Source organism: Eurosta solidaginis, chromosome 1 (genome assembly GCF_040869045.1).
Source record: "Eurosta solidaginis isolate ZX-2024a chromosome 1, ASM4086904v1, whole genome shotgun sequence".
Taxonomy (NCBI): Eukaryota; Metazoa; Arthropoda; class Insecta; order Diptera; family Tephritidae; genus Eurosta; species Eurosta solidaginis.
Window position 1 is genome coordinate 25,328,506 of NC_090319.1, and position 21,993 is coordinate 25,350,498.

Below are 21,993 nucleotides of genomic sequence, written 5' to 3' on the forward strand. Positions count from 1 at the left end.
TTAACGTAGCCCTGTAGGCAGCGTCTTTTCTTTCGGTTGCAACGCGGCATTCTTCATCGTACCAGTTGTTTTTTCGTGGCCGCCGGTAACCAATTTTTTCCTCGGCGGCAGTACGAAGTGCTTTGGAGATATGCGCCTACTGCTCCTGTATTCCTTCAGGATGAGTTGCGCTCTCAGAGAGCAGGTGTGAGAGTCGAGTTGCGAAATCATTGGCAGTCTGTTGTGATTGAAGCTTTTCGACGTCTAGCTTTCCTTGTGTTTTTTGTTCCTTAGTTTTAGCCGCGTTGAGGCGGGTGCGTATTTTGGCTGCAACGAGATAATGGTCCGAGGCGATGTTAGGTCCTCGGATCGTGCGCACATCTAAAACATTGGAGGCATGCCGTCCGTCTATCACATCGTGATCGATCTGATTTCGAGTATTTCGATCAGGAGACAGCCATGTAGCTTGATGTATCTTTTTATGCATGAACCTCGTGCTGGATATGACCATGTTTCGAGCACCGGCAAAGTCAATCAGCCTCAGTCCGTTAGGAGAAGTTTCATTGTATAGGCTGAACTTTCCGACTGTAGGGCCAAAAACACCTTCTTAGCCCACCCTGGCGTTAAAGTCGCCAAGCACGACTTTTATATCATGACGGGGGCAGCGATCGCATGTGCGTTCTAATTGTTCATAAAAAGTGTCTTTCACCTCATCGTCTTTCTCCTCTGTCGGCGCATGGGCGCAGATGAATGATATATTACAAAATTTTGCTTTTATTCGGATAGCGGCGAGACGCTCGTCCACAGACGTGAACGCCAGCACTTGGCGACAAAGGCTCTCTCCCAACACGAATCTTTGCGGCTACCCAGAGGATACTTGGCCGAAAGCGACCGGCAGTAGTGAGCTGCTTGAACCGTATGCAAAAGAATCACTCTGGCCATTCCCAGGTGAATGGCGGTCAGAAGCTTTCCCCACTTTCGTGGACTTCTACACACGGCTCCACCCTCCCAATGGAAAATATCCAACCATGTCGAAAAAAATAATGTATGATTGGCAAACAAATGTGTTTGGAATTTCCATTGTTAGTAATACAAATATGGCTCACTATGCAAAACATAAAATTTTATAGGAAATATCCACGTAATCATAAGGAAATAAAAACAAGTGTCAATCTAATGTACATGGACATATGTTAATAAATTTATTTGGGATATAACGACCTTTGATTAGACAACTGATCATGATGATGAATGACAACTTAGAGGATCGTTCCAGTTGGAAGTGAAGCTATCAACCTAAGTAGTATTACTCACATATTGTTTGAGCATATTGTTTAATCGTAAAACAATACGCACTCCCCAGCAAGGTATTCGTCACATACATCTATAGACACGATAATTTGTAGGTGGGTATGTATATACCCATATGCCTAGATAAGCGCTCACGATATACCGTAACATCCAGCAATGAACTTGTATGTACAAAACAATCAGTGCATAGCCATAACGTTATCCAAAATAGTGGATATATTTATTTTGGATATAACAAAATTGGCTAGACTTAAGGATGAAACCATAAAGAATCATTGCTAAATGAAAGCTTTTGGATGCCAACCTGCGAATCCAACATTTTTTTACATATTGTCTGGGCAATTAGAAAAACCGCCGTTTTCGATCATACATCTTCTCTATATATATAAAAAGAAGTGTACATTTTGATTGTCACTCCATAACTCGAGAACGGATAGAAAGATTGCCGTAACATTTTTAGGAAAGATACAGGAAGGAGAAATGATGGTTAGTTGATTTTGAAATCCCAAATCGGTTTAGCCATTCTTGAGTTATGATTTTTTTTTATCTAATATATAAAATTCTTCTGTCACGGTGTTAGAGGCTTAACTCCTCCGAAGCGGCTGAACCGATTCTCATGAAATTTTGTGATCATATTGGGTAGGTCTGAAAATCGGCCAACGTCTACCTTTTTTTCGCTACGTGCCTAGGGTCTTGAGATCAAAACGTGGACCCGGGCACACCTAGAATGTGTTTATACAATATGGACATCAAATGAAAGCTGTTGATGAGTGCTCTAGTACAGGATAATTTTCATACAACTGCGAGGCTAGGGTTTCGAGATATAGCCCAAAACGTGGACCCGGGTACCCCTAGAATGTGTTTATACAATATGGATATCAAATGAAAGCTGTTGATGAGTGCTATAGTAGAGGATAGTTTTCATACAACTGGGAGGCTAGGGTCTCGAGATAGAGCCCAAAACGTGGACCCGGGTACCCCTAGAATGTGTTTATACAATATGGATATCAAATAAAAACTGTTGATGAGTGCTATAGTACAGGATAATTTTCATACAAGTGGGAGGCTAGGGTCTCGAGATAGAGCCCAAAACGTGGACCCGGGTACCCCTAGAATGTGTTTATACAATATGGATATCAAATGAAAGCTGTTGATGAGTGCTATAGTACAGGATAATTTTCATACAACTGGGAAGCTAAGGTCTCGAGATATAGCCCAAAACATGGACCCGGATACACCTAGAATGTGTTTTTATATTATGGGTATCAAATTGAAGTTGTTGATGTGTGCTATAATACAGAGTAAGTTTTACACCGCTGAGTGACTAGGGTCTCGAAATATAGGCCAAAACATGTACCCGGATACCCCTAGAATGTGTGTGTATTGTGGATATCAAATGAAAGCTGTTGCTAAGAGCTCTAAAGTTCATTGTGATATTCGATTTAGTCGCATCAACCTGGCAAAACTGATAAATATGCATGCGAAGCGGAAATAAGGACAAGAATTAATAATACCCACATACCTATTTACATACGTCCTATTCGATTTGCCTGAAATTTCGTATATAAATTTGCCTATATTAGTATTTACGATGCTTTTTCCGGGAAGTATACCAGAGACGGACTGGGACTGGTATTAGGACTAGGACTGGGACTGAGACTGAGAATCCGAGTGGGACTGGGGCTGAGACTCCGAATGGGACTGGAACAAAATACATACCACCCTCCGGGGCTGGCAATAAGAGATGAAGAAGAAGGAGAAAAACTTGAGAGAAGAGAAAAGAGGGAAGGAGACTGAGAAAGAGATGGAATGAGGCGAAGATGGAGATGAAGCAAAAAAGACGGAAGGAGGAGTGAATAAAAAGATTGGGAAAAAGTGTAGAGAGGTAGGGCAGAGTTAGACGGAAAAAGCTTATTAAAATGTATGCAGGAAGGAGGAGTGAATAAAAAGATTAGGAAAAAGTGTAGAGGGGTAGGGCAGAGTTAGACGGAAAAAGCTTATTAAAATGTATGCACGTAGGCAAGAACAACGTCTGCCGGATCTGCTAGTTATTTTATATAATGAGTGTAGTAAAATATGCACATGCGTGTATACTTACCGGAGAATATGTTTAGATCAACGCTCATATACCATTCGCCCTATATGATGTATGTATATATTCGCCTCGATAAGCCCTTACGATTTACTATTGCATCTTAAATTATCCCGTGCATGCAACAAAGGAGAATTTTTCTTTCAACAAAGCGGAAAAATAATCAAAAATAATCAAAAAAAAAAAAACTGTAAAACAATCAAAAATAATTAAAAAAAAACCAAAGGTAATCGAAAAAATCAAAAGTAATCAAAAGTAATCACTTTGGTTACTTTTGATTATTTTTGATTTTTTTGATTTTTTTCAATAATCGGAAAAAAGATGATTTATTTTTTATTTCTTTCTAATGGTAATTAATTAGTAATTGTTTTTTCGGAAAACAATTGAAATAATCATTGGCCATTACAAAAGGCATCTAATTAATTGATTACTAATGCGAATTCAAATTTAACAGGTCTGTTTGGAACATATAATACATGCAAGAATAGAAAGCGACCTATGAAAAAAAACGCCGCTAGGTGGCGCAAAGATCGAGATATTCAAAAAAATCGTATTTGTGGTCCAATTTTGTCTATATTTGGAACACCATAATACATACATGAATAGAAAGCGACCTATGATGTCCGATTTGGCTCATATTTGGAACAAATATTACATACAGTCCGGTAGAAGTGACATCAAAATATATTGGAGTTGGAGGAGGGACAAGCATACGTGGCGCAGAGTAGAGTAAAGTCTTTGGAAGGATTATGTATTCAGGACTTAGATTGTAACAAATTGTCAGGAAAAAGTCCTTGTAATATTGAGTCACTAAATGAATTAAATAGAAGGAGGAATAATAGGCAATTAAATAAAGACTAAAAACTTGAAAATAAAATAATAAAAAAAAATTTTTAAGTTAAACGGTTTTATTGAAAACAATACTGACATGAAGTAATAATAATACTAAAAGCTAGAAAATAAGTAGGTAGCATCAATCTACGGCGTTGATCAGACAATTAAATAAAAGCGTTGGACGCGTCAAGTTTTTATTGATAGTCATATATAAGACCAACTGAACCTTAATCAGGTTATGCTACGCCTCACACTTTTAGACATTTTCACGTGCTCAACGCTTTTATTTAATTGTCTGCTCAACGCCCTATATTGATGAGGAGTGTGATGACTAGTACCTAGAACCTACCTAATTATTTTCTAGCTTTTAGTATTATTATTACTTAATGTAAGTATTGTTTTCAATAAAACCGTTGAACTTAAAAATTGTTTTTAAATTTTTTTATTATTATTATACCTTCATATTAAGTCCCTTTCATGTTTGTCACCTCATTTCCATACGAATTTTTGACCCACAGAAAAGTCTTTTCGGTAACTTCCCGTTGAGCTAGACACTTGATACTTAGAACATAGTTCAGATCTGGGAGACATTACAATGCAAGTGAAAAAAATCCGCTAGGAGGCGCACGGATCGAGATATACAGAAAATTAATTTTAAAATGGCAATTTTGCCATCGACTTTTAACTAACTTCTCGGTGATCCAGGGACTTGAAACTTAACACATAGTTTGCGAGTCGATGGCACTACAATTCGTGGAAAACAAGATACCGCCAAGTGACAGACGAATCGAGATAAACGAAAATCCCTGAAAATCTCTGAAAAAATACAGGGAACTGAACTGGAGATATGAAAGTTGAGCCGTTAGTCAGAACCCGATGACAATGCAATATTTTATCAAAAAAATTTCGCTAGGTGGCGCATGGATCGACATATGAAGAAAATTAGTTTTGATTTGGGAATCTTTCAATCCATTTTTAACTAACTTCCCGGTTACCTAGAGACTTGAAACTTGGCACACAGTTCGAGGCTTGGTGACAATACAGTTTACAAAAAAAAAATCCGCTAGGTGGCGCGCTAATTGAGATAACTACAAATCCTAAAAACCGAGGGGAATCTTGCAATCGATTCTTCCCGGTGATCTGGAGATATGAAACTTGAGCCGTAAGTCGGAGCCCGGTGGCAATGCAATATTTGCTCAAAAAAATTCGCTAGGTGGCGCATGGATCGAGATATTAAGAAAATTAATTTTGATTTGGGTATCTTTCAATCCATTTTTAACTAACTTCCCTGTGTCCTAGAGACCTGAAACTTGGCGCACAGTTCGAGGCTTGGTGACAATACATTTTACAAAAAAACAAAATTCCGCTAAGGTGGCGGGCTAAGTGAGATAACTACAAATCCCTGAGAAACGAGGGGAATCTTGCGATCGATTTTCGAGTAACTTCCCGATGAGCTAGAGACATGAAACTTGGGCAGTAAGTCCGAACCCGGTAACAATGCAATATTTTATAAAAAAAAAATCCGCTAGGTGGCGCATGGATCGAAATATTGAGAAAACTAATTTTAAATTGGGAATCTTGCAATCGATTTTTAACCAACTTCCTGGATATCTAGAGACTTGAAACCTGAAATACAGTTTAAAACTCAGTGAAAATGCAATGTTTGATCAAAAAATTTGAGCTACGTAACGCACAAGTTGAACTATTTAGAAGATTACGCCATACCTTCATGGCTAGCCTCCTGAGTGTTGCAGGCATTGTAGAATCCCACCTCGTTGAAGGCCCACCTCAATGCACGTCCGTGCATAGTTTTAGGCATACGCGACTTTCACCACGATTCTTTTAGACTTTTAGGCGTATGTGAATATCACCACGATATTCAGCTGTGCAAATTAAGTAGCTGACAAACGTGGTGAAATTCTCTTCACCACATCATCAATTGTGTTGAACTGACTCCCTCAACAGTTGTGATCATATTCACCAACATCGATTGCGTTGCACTATCCGGCTTCGCCAATTATGAGAATAATCGCCAACAAAAATCATTCACCACATTCATCCTCTTTGTCCTACTCACCCTCTCTACCAATATCCAGAACATCGAACAGCTATAATAATTCACCGATTTATATGTAGCACACATACATCTTTCTACAGTCACCTAAGCCGAATATAGATATAGACGTAGTACGGCCGAGCAACGCCAAAGAACGGGTAGCTATTTGAACAAATAAATAAAGATAAGAATTTTCACTTAGGAATTACTGAAATTACTCATCAAAGTTGCAATTGTCTTTTTGTAGGCAGTACTAAAAAATTGAAAATAAAAAGATGATAAAAATATTTTAAGGACTACCTTTATATAAATGGACCAAAAAATAGAAGGCAATTTTTCCTTTAATACAGACATAGTCTTCTTGAATTTTGACTAAAAAATTATAACAAAAGCTATTGTAAAAGAATTTTGGGATTTAAACCTATAAAGGTGGAGTACAATCTTTCAATTTAAGGTAAACCATGTACTTGGGATTAACTAATTGATTATTTAAAATTTAAACACGCGCTCTACCTTTATAATTTTAAATCCCAAAATTCTTTTACAAGAGCTATTGTTAAAGTTTTTCAGTCAAAATTCAACAAGACTATGTCTGTATTAAACGAAAAATTGCCTTCCATTTTTTGGTCCATTTATATAAAGGTAGTCCTTAAAATATTTTTATCATCTTTTTATTTCGAAATAAATAAAATACATTTTGTTTTTAAGGTTAATTAATTGATATGTCAGGGGTGAAAGGATTACTACTCATAGAACAAAGGGGTGAAACTACAATTAGCTAAAATCAAAGGGAATTTTTAGTTGAAAATAATATTGCTTTTTCGGGTATTTAGTTGGTTACAAAGAGTGTAATCATAGCTATAACATTTAGCTATAACATTTCCGAAATGATCGCAAAATGATCCTGATAACTCCAACGGGATCCTGGACAGATCCCGAAAATCATCCAGAAATTATCCCGGAGGGGTCCCAAAATGATTCCGAAATAGTCACAATAACCCTGACGGGATCCCGGACGGATCCTGAAAACTTCCCGGAAATGATCCCGAAATAGCCCCGAAATGATCTTGGCGGGATCCAAGACGGATCCGAAAACCATGCAGAAATATTTCTTGAAGGGTCCCTAAATGATCCCGAAAAAGTCCCGAAATTACCCTGACGGGATCCTGAAAGAAATGATTTCGGAAGGCTCACCAAATGATCCCGTATTAGTCCGGAAATTACCCTGACGGGATCCCTAAAACCATCCAAAAAAGAAATTGTGAGAGTTATTTATTCAGAGGAAGGATTTGCAGTAAATTCGTTACAGTATAATATACATAAGCTGCTGAATTATATTTTTTTTATTTTGTATCCGAAACATCTATAAAGAATACATGACAAATCACGATGGATAGCAGACTTTGTGAATTGCCTAAAAATTATTACAAATACATTTTTTCCATTAGCTTTTCATTTTTTGACAACGTTTACTACTAAAATTGGGCATTATCATCGATAGGAAATGAAAAAGTCTCGTTTGATTACACCTAAAATTTTTACTTTTAACCGCTAGTGAAGGCCATATGGGCCAGTGTGCCACTGCTTGACTAACAGGAAATTTTCATCTTTGACTTATTAAATCGGAATTCCCTTGCCTCTTTGATGTTCTATTTGTATTGTCAAAGATAAGTGATCATTTTGGCCAAAACATTGACTCTGAAATATAAAAGTTCATACGCATTTTGTGTGCAGTTCAGTTTTAAATTTTTGGTGAATAAGCTTTGTTGCCGGATTCGTGTTTTATGATGGGAAGCTTCGTAAGTTGACGGCCAAATGTTGTACGTGATTAAATGTTGGGTTTTATCTGCTTTGGACATTTAATACTAAAAATATAATTCTTTCTTTTACCGGTGGCAAATCGGAAGTAGTTATCGAAATGAAAAGATGTTTGAAAAAATTATCGAAATATTTAGAATAATTGTAGTCCAAAAACTGCAGAATCAGCCTCACAAGAACACTATGATGAAAGAATTCAAAACAGTTTTTTTTAATACACGTTGTCATACAGCTCGGGTGAAGAAGCTTCGAGCTTATAATCTCATTTAGCGATTACATTTAACGGTTAACCAGAAAAGGCAATTCGGGTGATTGCGGATAACAACTTTTATACAAGAAGAATAAAAGGCGTTCTCAGTGTGATATGTTTTGTTTTTAATTGTTTGGGCTTTGTCAGTGATTAATTTTTATCTTCAAACGTTTTCTCAGTATCACTGAGATCGTGTATAGTGATTTATGGCGTAAGGGGCCCATTACTGATACTTAGCATAGACTTGACTTGGCTTGAGAACTGTCACTTACAGTTCTGTTAAATGAACATTGCATATTACTGATTACTCAAAACTTAGCAACACTTAACTTGATTTAGAAGTCTTTTGGATTTTGGTTTTCTATGTAAGTTCTAAGTGACGTTTACATTTTAAATGCTATTTGTTTCTTTCCATTTCATTTTGACATTTTGTCAAACAAATTGACATTTATTGATTATGATGCCAGATTGTATGCGCTAAGTGGAGTATAATCGTGGCTAAGTTGCCAAGTTTACGCGAAGTCAAGTCAAGTCTATGCTAAGTATCAGTAATTGGCCCTTTAGGCTTTTTAAAACTGTTAAGTTGCGACCGTAATAGGTTTCGGTAATGGTGAATCTCTCTTCTGTTATGTTAAAATTAACATTATAAGGGTATGCAAAAAATTGTTATTTTTCAAGATGAACACCATATCGTCTTTGTCCGGATCGCGGCCACTATTTCTTAACAATTTCTGAATTGTTCGGGATAATTTTGAGATCATTGCGAGACTTTTCGTAGTAATGCTTTCAGGAAGTCGTTCGGGAGCATTTCGGGGTCTATTTTTGGACTATTTTAAGATCGCTTCGGGATATTTTTGGGATCATTCAATAGTGACTAATAATAATAAATTTAGCATAATTTTGAAAAAAATCATTTACAAATACGAAAAGTCTTACTATTATCGGATAGTCTAGATTTGTTATCAAAAGTATATCGATTTGTTATTGATTAGTTATCGATAAATTACCGGTTTGCCATCGGACAAATTTTCATTTTTCTTCGAGGATTTATCTGTAAAATATCGAATTGTTATCGCAACTTTTCGACAACAAATGAATATATTTTCGATAAAAAACTAATATTTTTCCGATGATAAATCAATATTTATTCTTGTTATCGATTGGTTCCAAAAAAAGTATATTTGCTGTGTAAAAAATATTCAAAATATGGAATTGTTATAGCAAAAATATCGACTTGTTTTCGAAACCGATGTTTTTTTGGTAACTTTTCGATAGCAAATGGATATATTTTCGATAATAAGTCGATATATTTTGACAAAAAATGGAAATTTTTCCGAAATAAAATCGAAATCTTTCGATATTTTTACGATATCAATTCGATATATTTTCGATAAAGGTTTAATACCTTTCCGACAACAAATCGACACTTTTCTATAAAGGAACAATATTTTTTCATTCACAAATCGATTAACGTTTAAATCTTCTCAATAAACACACTTTACAAGGTTGCATTTGCAGTTTGAAACAATTTATTACGCAATTTTTTTTTTTAAATTGGCATTTTATTATATGATAAATTGCGTAATAAATTTCCCAAATGGTATAAATTGCCAATTTGGTGTGTGTTTGTACACAGTATAACAGGGCGTATTTTATAGGTAATCGGTTGTTCTCGTTCACTGACCATTTCTTTTATTTTGCTTCTCTGTCAGAAACCCATGCTTCAACTATATGATTAGCTCATCTCTACAGCAACAACATACCTTTGTTCAGGTTGTCAAAATCTGTGTGTGTGGCGAATGGAATGGAGGGAAAATAAGACGCTAAATTAGATGCATTTACTAAAAAAGAAATAACTTAAATTGTTGTGAAATATTATTTAATAAACTTTAGCACGACGGCAAAAACGAATTGACAATTCGATTTGGTACATTTTGCGTTTGTCATCTCCTTTTGACAATCCCTATGCCAAAGGCGCTCTTGTACCGTACTCGTATACTGATACGGAGCAAACTGACGATTGCGAAGCAGAAATTTGTGTTAGGAAAAGAGGCTATAAAAAGAAAAAACCAATACTTAAGCGACTCCTAACTAGAAAAAAGCGGTCTACTGGAGTTCGAAAAAACCTCTGTGCTACCGAAAATTGTGGAAATTATTGCATGAAAAATTTCACTGAGAGCGACAGAATTTCTATAAATAAACACTTTTGGGGTATCGGAAATAAATTAAGGCAAAAAGACTGGTTACTTTCATGTATAAGACGAAAGAATATCCAGAGGGTGAGATCAACAAGTCCCAACAAAAAGTTCAGCTATGATTACTCCATAAATTTTTACGACAAAACCATAAAAGTGTACCAAAAATTTTTGTTAAGTACTTTGAGTATATCGCAAATATTGTTAATAGCAGTGAGGGATAATGCTAAGTATTTCAATGTTGTTGAAAATAAGGTACGAAAGGAACCCCATAACAAATCAGACATAGCTAAAGTATCTATATTAAAAGCATTCATTGAAAAGCAGAGCTGTAAAAAGATTGAATCAATTGAGTGTGCATTCTGTTTTTGTTGTTATTGTAGCGATAAGGTTGTTCTCCGAATTCTTTGGGGAGTGTTATCGATGTTATAGTCCTTTGCCAGATACAGATCTGGTACGCTCCGGTAACACAGCACCATTAAGGTGCTAGCCCGGCCATCTCGAGAACGATTTATATGGTCACATTAAACCTACAGGCCATCATCCCTCCCTACCCACCCCCAAGTTCCATGAGGAGCTTGGGTCGCCAGAGACTCGTCTATTAGTGAAACAGGATTCGCCGCGGATAGGTGAGGTTGACAATTGGGTTTGGAGAAGCTGTATATTGCGCTGGCAACCTAAAGGGTTGCGCTACACAGCCCCTTGAATCTGGTATTTTTGTCGCCTCTTACGACAAGCATACCTACCGCGGGTATATTCTGACCCCTGACCCGCTGGGGTGAGTGTGCATTCTATCAGCATTCTTTTAAAAAAATTATGATTTTAAGGTTGCATATTATAAATCTCCATTCCTGAATGGCTCAAAATACTTTAACTCAAAGCTAAAGTGTGTATGTTATTGAATGGTAAAATATAATTCAATATAGAGTGGGAATGTAAGAACCATTCCCAATCTTTAATGAATGTAAACTTGAAATGAATGCACACTTTTTTCCATTCAATACTAAATACCTTTTCCCCAAGGTTATTTTTTAGTATACTTTCATTGCCATCAGATATGTTAAATCAATTTAGGAGTTGGGTGCAAAAAAGTCGAAAAATTTATCAATACGAAAAATAGCCCCTTCTAATTATTGAAGTAGTTTAATATTTAAGAATTCATGAACTTAACGCCGGCTTATAATTATTGAATATCAATTATTATGTTTTTTTAAGAGAAACTGAAAAGAAAGAAACATTTACTGGTATATTGCGATGGTACCATTTCGAAAACAAACAAGTAGTTAATTATAAACCAGGAAAGTCTTAAATCATCTTCATTTTGTCCGAACATATAAGACATATAAGAAATAGTACTTCATAGCAGATTTTTTATACTTCGTAATTGGGTTGATTTTTCTTTAATTAATAGTGTGAGATCAAAAAATTGTAGGCTCTTATGAGTTGATTGGTTTCCTTTTTAGGTAAATCTCGCGGAAAACCCGCTTACATAAAACCATAGGGCTCTTGATTATATAAAGTATTCCAAAGACATGAAGATATAGTCAAATTTGACTGAAACTTCGCAAAGACAATCTATTGCTATCTTGCTATATGTCAAAATGTTACTATATGGCCTGCTTATTTTGCTATTGTTGTAAAATGGATTTTGCAAATGAACACATTGTGCATTGGCCAAATAGAGTAAATTGTGGATATTTTTTGTCGATAATATAACAAACACAGATACTTGAGTTTAAGTCATTTAAATACACCAAAGTGCATAGGTCTATCGGCGATTTCGTTGGAGCTTCCTAGTTCCGAGGATTTCGATAAACATATATCTATTTCCATGGCATCGTCCTACGGCGATTCAGGTTTTTTTTATACACCTGATTCATCTTCCCCGTTTTCCTTCATCTGTTCCACAAAAAAAAAAAAAATGTTCCATTGGGAGAAACTCTTCAGAGGTTATTAATTTCCCTCCCCACAAAGAGATTGACTGGCTCTATCGGACTACAATTTTTTTACAGCCCGGCATTGGTAAACTATTGAAATTGTTTTGGTTGAATTCTATCTTACTTAAGCAGATTTGTATTCAAAGTTAATTTCCTTCCTATCTAGAAGGCTACACCTACCTATAGAGCCTACCTTAAATGACTGTAATTACAAACAATTGTGTTTAGAAGAATATTTTTCTTAGAAAATACTATATTGCTATTGCAATTAACAAACTCATAAACCAGTATAGGTACAATATTTGACCATATACCGTTAGGAAGCATATATGGAGGAACTTAGGAGCTTTTATAATGTATTTCCTTTTCTTCAATTATTTAATCACCAATTGAGGACGTGTGCGGCCACCGTGGTGTGATGGTAGCGTGCTCCGCCTATCACACCGTATGCCCTGGGTTCAACTCCCGGGCAAAGCAACATCAAAATTTTAGAAATAAGATTTTTCAATTAGAAGAAAATTTTTCTAAGCGGGGTCGCCCCTCGGCAGTGTCTGGCAAGCGCTCCGATTGTATTTCTGCCATGAAAAGCTCTCAGTGAAAACTCATCTGCCTTGCAGATGCCGTTCGGAGTCGGCATAAAACATGTAGGTCCCGTCCGGCCAATTTGTAGGGAAAAATCAAGAGGAGCACGACGCAAATTGGAAGAGAAGCTCGGCCTTAGATCTCTTCGGAGGTTATCGCGCCTTACATTTATTTTTTTATTTTAATTGAGGACGTGTAGGCTAGTATTTTTTAAAGCAGGCCTTTTATATGACACATTGGCAACACTTTTTTAGAACGATGACAATTTTCGGAACAGAGATGTTGAAATATTTGTCATTTGCTTTTTTATTATTAAATTTTTAGGAAAATTTCAATAAGGATACTTTTCCAGTTAACTTCTTCGTACTTTATTATCATTTAAATATGGAAAAAACTGCTCATCACGGACAATAATTAATTTTTTGTGTTGATATTTTGAAGTGGCTTTAATTAAATGCAACCATGTGAAATTTTTGAGCGGGTTTTGTACATGTACGACATTTTTCATAATTTATTGGTACCAGAAAAGTGTGTGCACACTCAGCAAAGGCTGCATTCATTTGAATGCTTATTCTGTGTTGAAAAATGTTTGTTTCATTCAATTACTTCATTCTTTCTTCGAATGAATTCAGGAATGCATTCTTTTTCTCCACTGCTGAATGACGAATGGGTTAACTTTTAAGCCACATTGCTTAACAAGGAATGAATGAATGAAGGCAAGAATCAATGATTTAAAATTTCAAATGATTGCACAGTTTTACAGCTCTGTTGAAAAGTGGCCTGCAGTGCCTTCTCATTATTGCCGTAATAAGAGCAAGAAACTGTATATTTCACATGGGTTTCGTAATGTAGCAGGGCTATATAAATGTTATGTTAAACATTTAAAGAGCATCAACCAAGAATCAGCCAAGTTATCTTTGCGAGTTTTCCGAAATATTTTCAACAATGAATTTCATATCGGATTTCATTTGCCCAAAAAAGATAAGTGCGTGACTTGCGAGCGATAAAAAAATTTGGACAATGAAGCAAAAAGTGATTCCCGTCATACTGAAGAGTACAGAAATCACTTTCAAGCCAAGGAAAAATCCAAAGAATTATTTCTGGAGGACCAAAAAAAAAAAGGGAAATCAAATTCCGGATTTTTATGTGCTAGTTTTGATCTTCAAAAGGTGCTTAACACTCCTCACGGGAAAAGCGTTAACTTATTCTATTCCCGAAAGTATGTGTACTACAGCGAAAGTGTGTATGAAAACGGCACCAAAGATGGATATTGCTTTCTTTGGGGAGAATCTGATGGAAAAAGGGGTTGCAATGAAATTAGCACAATTATTTTTCATTATTTAATAATAGTAGATGAAAGAAAAACTCACGAATAAATAAGTTTTTACTGTGATAGCTGTGCAGGTCAAAGCCGGAACAGAGCCATGCTCGCTGCCTTGGCATTTTTCCTGGAGAAGTCAGTGTTTGTTAAAAATATCAAAATAACATATTTGCTACCTGGACATACCATGATGCCAGTAGACTCGATTCGTAGCATTATTGAGTCTTTTATTCGTGAAAAAACTGTTTCGGCTCCAACAGAATGGTATACCATGATGGATAGCGCTAGGACCAATACAACAAGTTATATGTGTATCGCCATGCATCGCTCTAATTTTAAGGATTGGAAAAGTTTTGCTAGTGCAATGTTTCCACTCACATTTAGAATTAATTTCCAAAAATTGCGTTCCGCTTCATTCGAGAAAAACGGCTCTTTTATTAAATTTAAATATGGATACTTTGAATGCTCTGAAACCAAAGAATATGATGTGAAATTAATTCCACAATTCAGACGTAACTCTTCGTTATTAACCAATGGCGCTCTTCCACTATAGGGAGCTTAGTATTTCATTAGCTTAATAAAAAACTTGAAAGACCTCTGTGATAAAAACATAATCCCACACAAATTTTAAAAGAATATTTGAATCTGAAATCCGATGAAGATATTAGAGATATTCTACCAGAAACAGATGAGAAAGATAATGTAAAATAATTTATTTTATAGTTCCAAATAGTTCTTTTGATAACTAAAATTTAGAAATGAAGTTCCTATTTTTTTACTATACATAAGTGCAATTAATTCAAATTGAACTGGAGCTACCTATACGAATGTATTTATATGAAATAATTTAAGTTTTTTTAGATGTTTTTTGTTTTACTTTGTAAACTGGTTGAAAATGAAAAAATAAAAAGGACGTGTGGCACTCGGGGACTGCCGCGGTAAAGCTATTGCATATTATCAACTTATGCAGTTATAATATTTATGCAACATTTTGTTTTCTTTGATATTAATTCAAGTTTTGTCTTTGATATTAATTCAAGTTAACCTTTTTAAGCGTGGTGACCGATAAGAAAACAAATTTTTTACTTTTATTGAATAAATGAGAAGTTAATATTTAACTTACACTTTAACTTTATTTTTAACTTTAACTTTAACTTTCACTTTAACTTTAACATTCACTTTAACTTTAACTTTAACATTCACTTTAACTTTAACCTTATTTTTAACTTTAACTTTAACCTTAACTTTAACCTTAACTTTAACTTTGACTTTAACTTTGACTTTAACTTTAACTTTCATTTTAACTTTAACTTTATTTTTAATTTTAACTTTAACTTTCGCTTTAACTTTAACATTCACTTTAACTTTAACTTTAACTTTAACTTTGACTTTAACTTTAACTTTAACTTTAACTTTAACTTTGACTTTAACTTTAACTTTAATTTCAACTTCAACTTTAACTTTATTTTTAACTTTAACTTTAACATTCACTTTAACTTTAACTTTTACTTTTACTTTAACTTTAACTTTGACTTTAATTTTAACTTTAACTTTGACTTTAACTTTAACTTTAACTTTAACTTTAACTTTAAACTTAACATCGACTTTCACTTTAACTTTATTTTTAACTTTAACTTTAACATTCACTTTAACTTTATGATCCGGGGTGGGCGTGAGCTTAGCACCTGCTAACAAGCCAACCTAATATAAACGCACGCAAGTCATTTTCTGTCAAAAATGTCTCATGCACATACAACTTGTATGAGAGCAACTCAAATTGAATTTGCTGCGTGAAAACCTAACCCGATTTCCAATTTTTGTTCTGCGTGACATTTAGATTTGACGTTTGCACACATGCTTTACATTGTCGAAACGCATGTTTATTTGGGTTAGGGCAAAAAACGCCGGTTGTTTACGTGCGCTAAAAAACGCAGTGCGGTTTTATTAGGTTGGCTTGTAAGCGACCATATATGTATGCGATAAGTGATAGCACAATGGCTACTTCGTGAAAATCAACGACAGCTCTTTTAGTTTGATTTCGATGGTCGTACGGTGAGGAAGTGTCGCACGCGCGCTTAAAACAGAGTACCAAAGAGTGCGTGCGACACGTGTTCACCGTTCAAGCATTGAAATCAAACTAAATAAAAAATTTACTTTGCTTTCGTGCTCGCTACGCGTTCGTGTTTACTAACACATTCTCAATTTGGTGACCGTGTAAATGTAGTGGTGCCCACCGCTGTTTATGGTAGAGATCCAATTTTATGTATTTGGCCTGTTGCTAACACCGAACCTTTTCGAACCTTTTTTGACAAATATCCGTTACGGTTTTTTTTGATTTAGTCGCCAAGCCCGCGATAAAATCAATGCAATAGCTTAAAAATAACTGCCAAATACTAACAATAGTGTTCTTAATGTCTATATTTTAAGGTAACCGCCATATCTTTGAGAAAGAGCAATTTATGCTGACAGCGAAAAAAAATGTAAGCGACAAAAAATTGTGATCTCTCACTGATAAAAAAATTTTACGCATTGCATGGCTTTTGTAATGCAATAAAAAGGAATGGTACCAAGTTTGAGATAATAATCAGCTTTGAGTGCCGAAATAAGTAAAAAGAATTTCTCCTGAAAGATTTACATTTTGTCGCTTACTTTTTTTTCGCGGGTAGGGCTCGAAACCAGAAGTACAGGCATTTAACAGACATTTAAAGAGTTCTCGTTAAATAACGGTTTGTGGAGCTGTTATTTGCGATTTCTGATCCTGATCATTTCTTATTTCGTTTTTTTTTTATGAATAAATGATGTTAATGTATGATTTTTTTCACCCTCAGAAAATCACCAGTTTTGGTGCAATACTACTCGTCGGAATATTGACCTATAAGAACGCATTTCAAAATATTCGGTGGTCGCAGTTTTGTAGGTGGTTATGCAGGTGCCTTTGCCACAAGCAGGAAACAGTTATCAACTGGCACCAGTGCAGGTACCGGTACCCATAAAAGTGCCTCATCCAGTTCCAGTACATGTAATGAAATTTTTGCCTGTACCAATTCATATTTCGGCGCCTAAAGTATAAACTAGCACTGGTTGGGCTGGTGGTTTTGGTGGGGCAAGCGCTTCGGCGTCGGCATCTAGTTTCGGTGGCGGATTTGGTGGTTTCGGCGGTCAAGGGTTAGGAGAATTCGACGGACCAAGCTTAGGATGTTTTGGTGGCTTTAGACGTCGGTAACAATTTTTATTTAGTTTGCTATAATTTTTCTTGTTATTAATATTTATTTATATACTATTTTATTAAATTACTAAAATAGAGTTATGACAAAAGGTGAAGCGTATTTTATTTCAAATATCTTGCTATGTTTGCGATAATAATTTTTAATTGACACCAAGGCATTTTTTCAATGCATTCTCTTTCCAAATAACTCTGGCTGTCCAGGGAAAAGGTATGTAAATATTGGACATGGCCTCAATATATTCTTTATAAAGATTGTGAAATGGTCCAAAAAAAAAATACGGAAAGCTGTTGACACCGTCGCAACATGATAATTCAAACAATCTAAAATAATCGTAAGATATTTCCCAAATGATCGACAGATGGTGCCAGAATTATCCCAAATGGGAATCAGCTGATATAGCGTGGGTGGTTATGCGCCAATTAATGATGATAATGATGGTCCGAAGAAGGTCCTGAAACCATACCGAAAGTCATCGTGAAAATATCTCCAAATAAGTTCGAAATAGACGCGATATTAATCCGCAGTGTTTCCGAAAACAATGCAAATAAGATGTGGGATAGTCGCACCATGATGCCAAATTGGCTCCGAAATAGTACACTGTTTCCGAAAACAACCCCTAGAATATAGTCCCGTCATGATACCAATATGGTTTGGAAATAGTCCTGATATAATCCCAAATCACTCCTGAAAATAATACCGAAGTGATCCGGAGATAATTTTAAAACAGGGTGGAGGCGATGCAGATATTATTTATAAATCAAACTGAAATAGTTCGGATGATCCAGAGTAAGTCCCTGGCACTCCCCACGATTTTTATATGACTAAGGCGTGGGACCTCGTCTTTTTAGAGAAAAAATATAGCCAGGAGATCTTTTCCAGGATTTCATGGAAATCTGTTAAGCCGTTCTGTTGTGATTGAGTCACAAACAAAACATCTCAGTTCATAAAGATGGTAACATTTTTTAAATACAGTTTCGGAGTATCGTTAAAAAAAACAAAAGCTACAAACAAACATGAATTAAACAAGTAAGGAAGGCTAAGTTCGGGTGTAACCGAACATTATATACTCAGTTCAGAGCTGTGGAGACAAAGCAAGGGAAATCACCATGTTGTAAATAACCCAGCGGGTCAGGGGGTTAGAATATACCCGCGGTAGGTATGCCTGTCGTAAGAGGCGACTAAAATACCGGATTGGCCTGAAGGTTTAATGTGGCCATATAAATCGTTCCCGAGATGGTCGGGCCAGCACCTTAACGATGCTGTGTTACCGGAGCGTACCGGATCTGTAAACGGCAAAGGACCATCACATCGATCACTCCCTAAACCTTCGGGGAGCAACCGTATCGCTATAACAACAACAACAACAACCATGTTGTAAAAGGAACCTAGGGTAACCCTGGAACGTGTTTTTATGACATGTGTATCAAATGGAAGGTATTAAAGAGTATTTTAAGAGGAAGTGGGCCATAGATCTATAGATGGACGCCATTTAGGGATATCGCCATAAAGGTGGACCAGGCCTGAATCGAGAATTTGTTTGTACGATATGGGTATCAAATGAAATGTGTTAATGATAATTTTAAAAGGCAGTGGGCCTAAGTTCTATAGGTGGACGTCTTTTCGAGATATCGCCATAAAGGTGGACCAGGGGTGACTCTAGAATTTATTTTGTACGATATGGGTATCAAATAAAAGGTATTAATGAGTATTTTAAAAGAGCGTGGGCCTAAGTTCTATAGATGGACGCCTTTTCGAGATATCGCCATAAAGATGGACCAGGAGTGACTCTAGAATTTGTTTGTACGATATGAGTATCAAATGAAAGGTGTTAATGAGTATTTTAAAAGGGAGTGGGCCTTAGTTCTATAGGTGGACGCCTTTTCGGAATATCGTTATAAAAGTGGACCTGGGTTGACTCTAGAATGCGTTTGTACAATATGGGTGTCAAACGAAAAGTGTAATAAGTGTTTTAAAAGGGAGTGGGCCTTTGTTCTATTTGTGGACGCCTTTTCGGGATATCGCCATAAACGTGGACCAGGGGTGACTCTAGAATGCGTTTGTACAATATGGGTATCAATTAAAAGGGTGTGGGCATTAGTTCTCTAGGTGGCCGCCTTTTCGAGATATCGACATAAAGGTGGACCAGGGGTGACTCTAGAATTTGTTTGTACGATATGGGTATCAAATGAAAGGTGTTAATGAGTATTTTAAAAGGGCGTGGGTCTTAGTTCTATAGGTGGACGCCTTTTCGAGATATCTCCATAAAGGTAGACCAGGGGTGACTCTAGAATTTGTTTGTACGATATGGGTATCAAATGAAAGGTGTTAATGAGTATTTTAAAAGGGTGTGGGGCTTATTTCTATAGGTGGACGCCTTTTCGAGATATCTCCATAAAGGTAGACCAGGGGTGACTCTAGAATTTGTTTGTACGATATGGGTATCAAATGAAAAGTGTTAATGAGTATTTTAAAAGGCAGTGGGTCTTAGTTCTATAGGTGGATGCCTTTTCGAGATATTGCCATAAAGGTGGACCAGGGGTGACTCTAGAATTTGTTTGTACGATAAGGGTATCAAATGAAAGGTGTTAATGAGTATTTTAAAAGGGCGTGGGTCTTAGTTCTATAGGTGGACGCCTTTTCGAGATATCGACATAAAGGTGGACCAGGGGTGACTCTAGAAATTGTTTGTACGATATGGGTATCAAATGAAAGGTGTTAATGAGTATTTTAAAAAGGAGTGGGCCTTAGTTCTATAGGTCGACGCCTTTTCGAGATATCGACATAAAGGTGGACCAGGGGTGACTCTAGAAATTGTTTGTACGATATGGGTATCAAATGAAAGGTGTTAATGAGTATTTTAAAAAGGAGTGGGCCTTAGTTCTATATGTGAACGCCTTTTCGAGATATCGCCATAAACGTGGACCAGGGGTGACTCTAGAATGTGTTTGTACGATATGGGTATCAAATTAAAGGTATTAATGAGGGTTTTAAAAGGGAGTGGCCCTTAGTTGTATATGGGAAGGCGTTTTCGAGATATCTACCAAAATGTGGACCAGGGTGATCCAGAACATCATCTGTCGGGTACCGCTAGTTTATTATATATATGTAATACCACGTACAGTATTCCTTCTAAGATTCCAAGGGCTTTTGATTTCGCCCTGCAAAACTTTTTCATTTTCTTCTACTTAATATGGTAGGTGTCACACCCATTTTTCCAAGTTTTTTTCTAAAGTTATATTTTGCGTCAATAGACCAATACAATTACCATGTTTCATCCATTTTTTCGTATTTGGTATATAATTATGGCATTTTTTTCATTTTTCGTAATTTTCGATATCGAAAAAGTGGGCGTGGTCATAGTCGGATTTCGGCCATTTTTTATACCAATACAAAGTGAGCTCAGGTAAGTACGTGAACTGAGTTTAGTAAAGATATATCGATTTTTGCTCAAGTTATCGTGTTATCGGTTGAGCGGAAGGACAGATGGTCGACTGTGTATAAAAACTGGGCGTGGCTTCAACCGATTTCACCCTTTTTCACAGAAAACAGTTATCGTCCTAGAAGCTAAGCCTCTACCAAATTTCACAAGGATTGGTTAATTTTTGTTCGACTTATGGCATTACAAGCATCCTAGACAAATTAAATGAAAAAGGGCAGAGCCACGCCCATTTTGAAATTTTCTTTTATTTTTGTATTTTGTTGCACCATATCATTACTGGAGTTGAATGTTGGCATAATTTACTTATATGCTGTAAAGATATTAACTTTTCTTTTAAAATTTGAATTAAAAAAAAAATTTTTTTAAAAAGTGGGTGTGGTCGTTCTCCGATTTTGCTAATTTTTATTAAGCAGACATAAAGTAATAAGAGTAACGTTCCTGCCAAATTTCATCATGATATCTTCAACGACTGCCAAATTACAGCTTGCAAAACTTCTAAATTACCTTCATTTAAAAGTAGGCGGTGCCACGCCCATTGTCCAAAATTTTACTAGTTTTCTATTCTGCGAAGCTCAACTCACCTACCAAGTTTCATCGCTTAATGCGTATTTGGTAATGAATTATCGCACTTTTTCGATTTTTCGAAATTTTCGATATCGAAAAAGTGGGCGTGGTTATTGTCCGATATCGTTCATTTTAAATAGCGATCTGAGATGAGTGCCCAGGAACCTACGTACCAAATTTCATCAAGATACCTCACAATTTACTCAAGTTATCGTGTTAACGGACAGACGGACGGACGGACGGACATGGCTAAATCGAATTTTTTTTCGATACTGATGATTTTGATATATGGACGTCTATATCTATCTCGATTCCTTTATACCTGTACAACCAACCATTATGCAATCAAAGTTAATATACTCTGTGAGCTCTGCTCAACTGAGTATAA

The 21,993-nt window shown here is 36.0% G+C and overlaps 1 protein-coding gene across 2 annotated transcripts in view; it reads left to right on the forward strand.

The window, feature by feature from the left end:
* Window positions 1-17,668, forward strand: part of LOC137250444 (uncharacterized) — a 117,533-nt gene extending 99,865 nt beyond the window's left edge. For both annotated transcript variants that reach the window (XR_010952962.1, XR_010952965.1), the window contains exon 3: window positions 17,204-17,668. The gene's annotated coding sequence lies outside the window, so the exon portion shown is untranslated. The remainder of the gene's footprint in view (window positions 1-17,203) is intronic.
* Window positions 17,669-21,993: the final 4,325 nt, after the last annotated feature.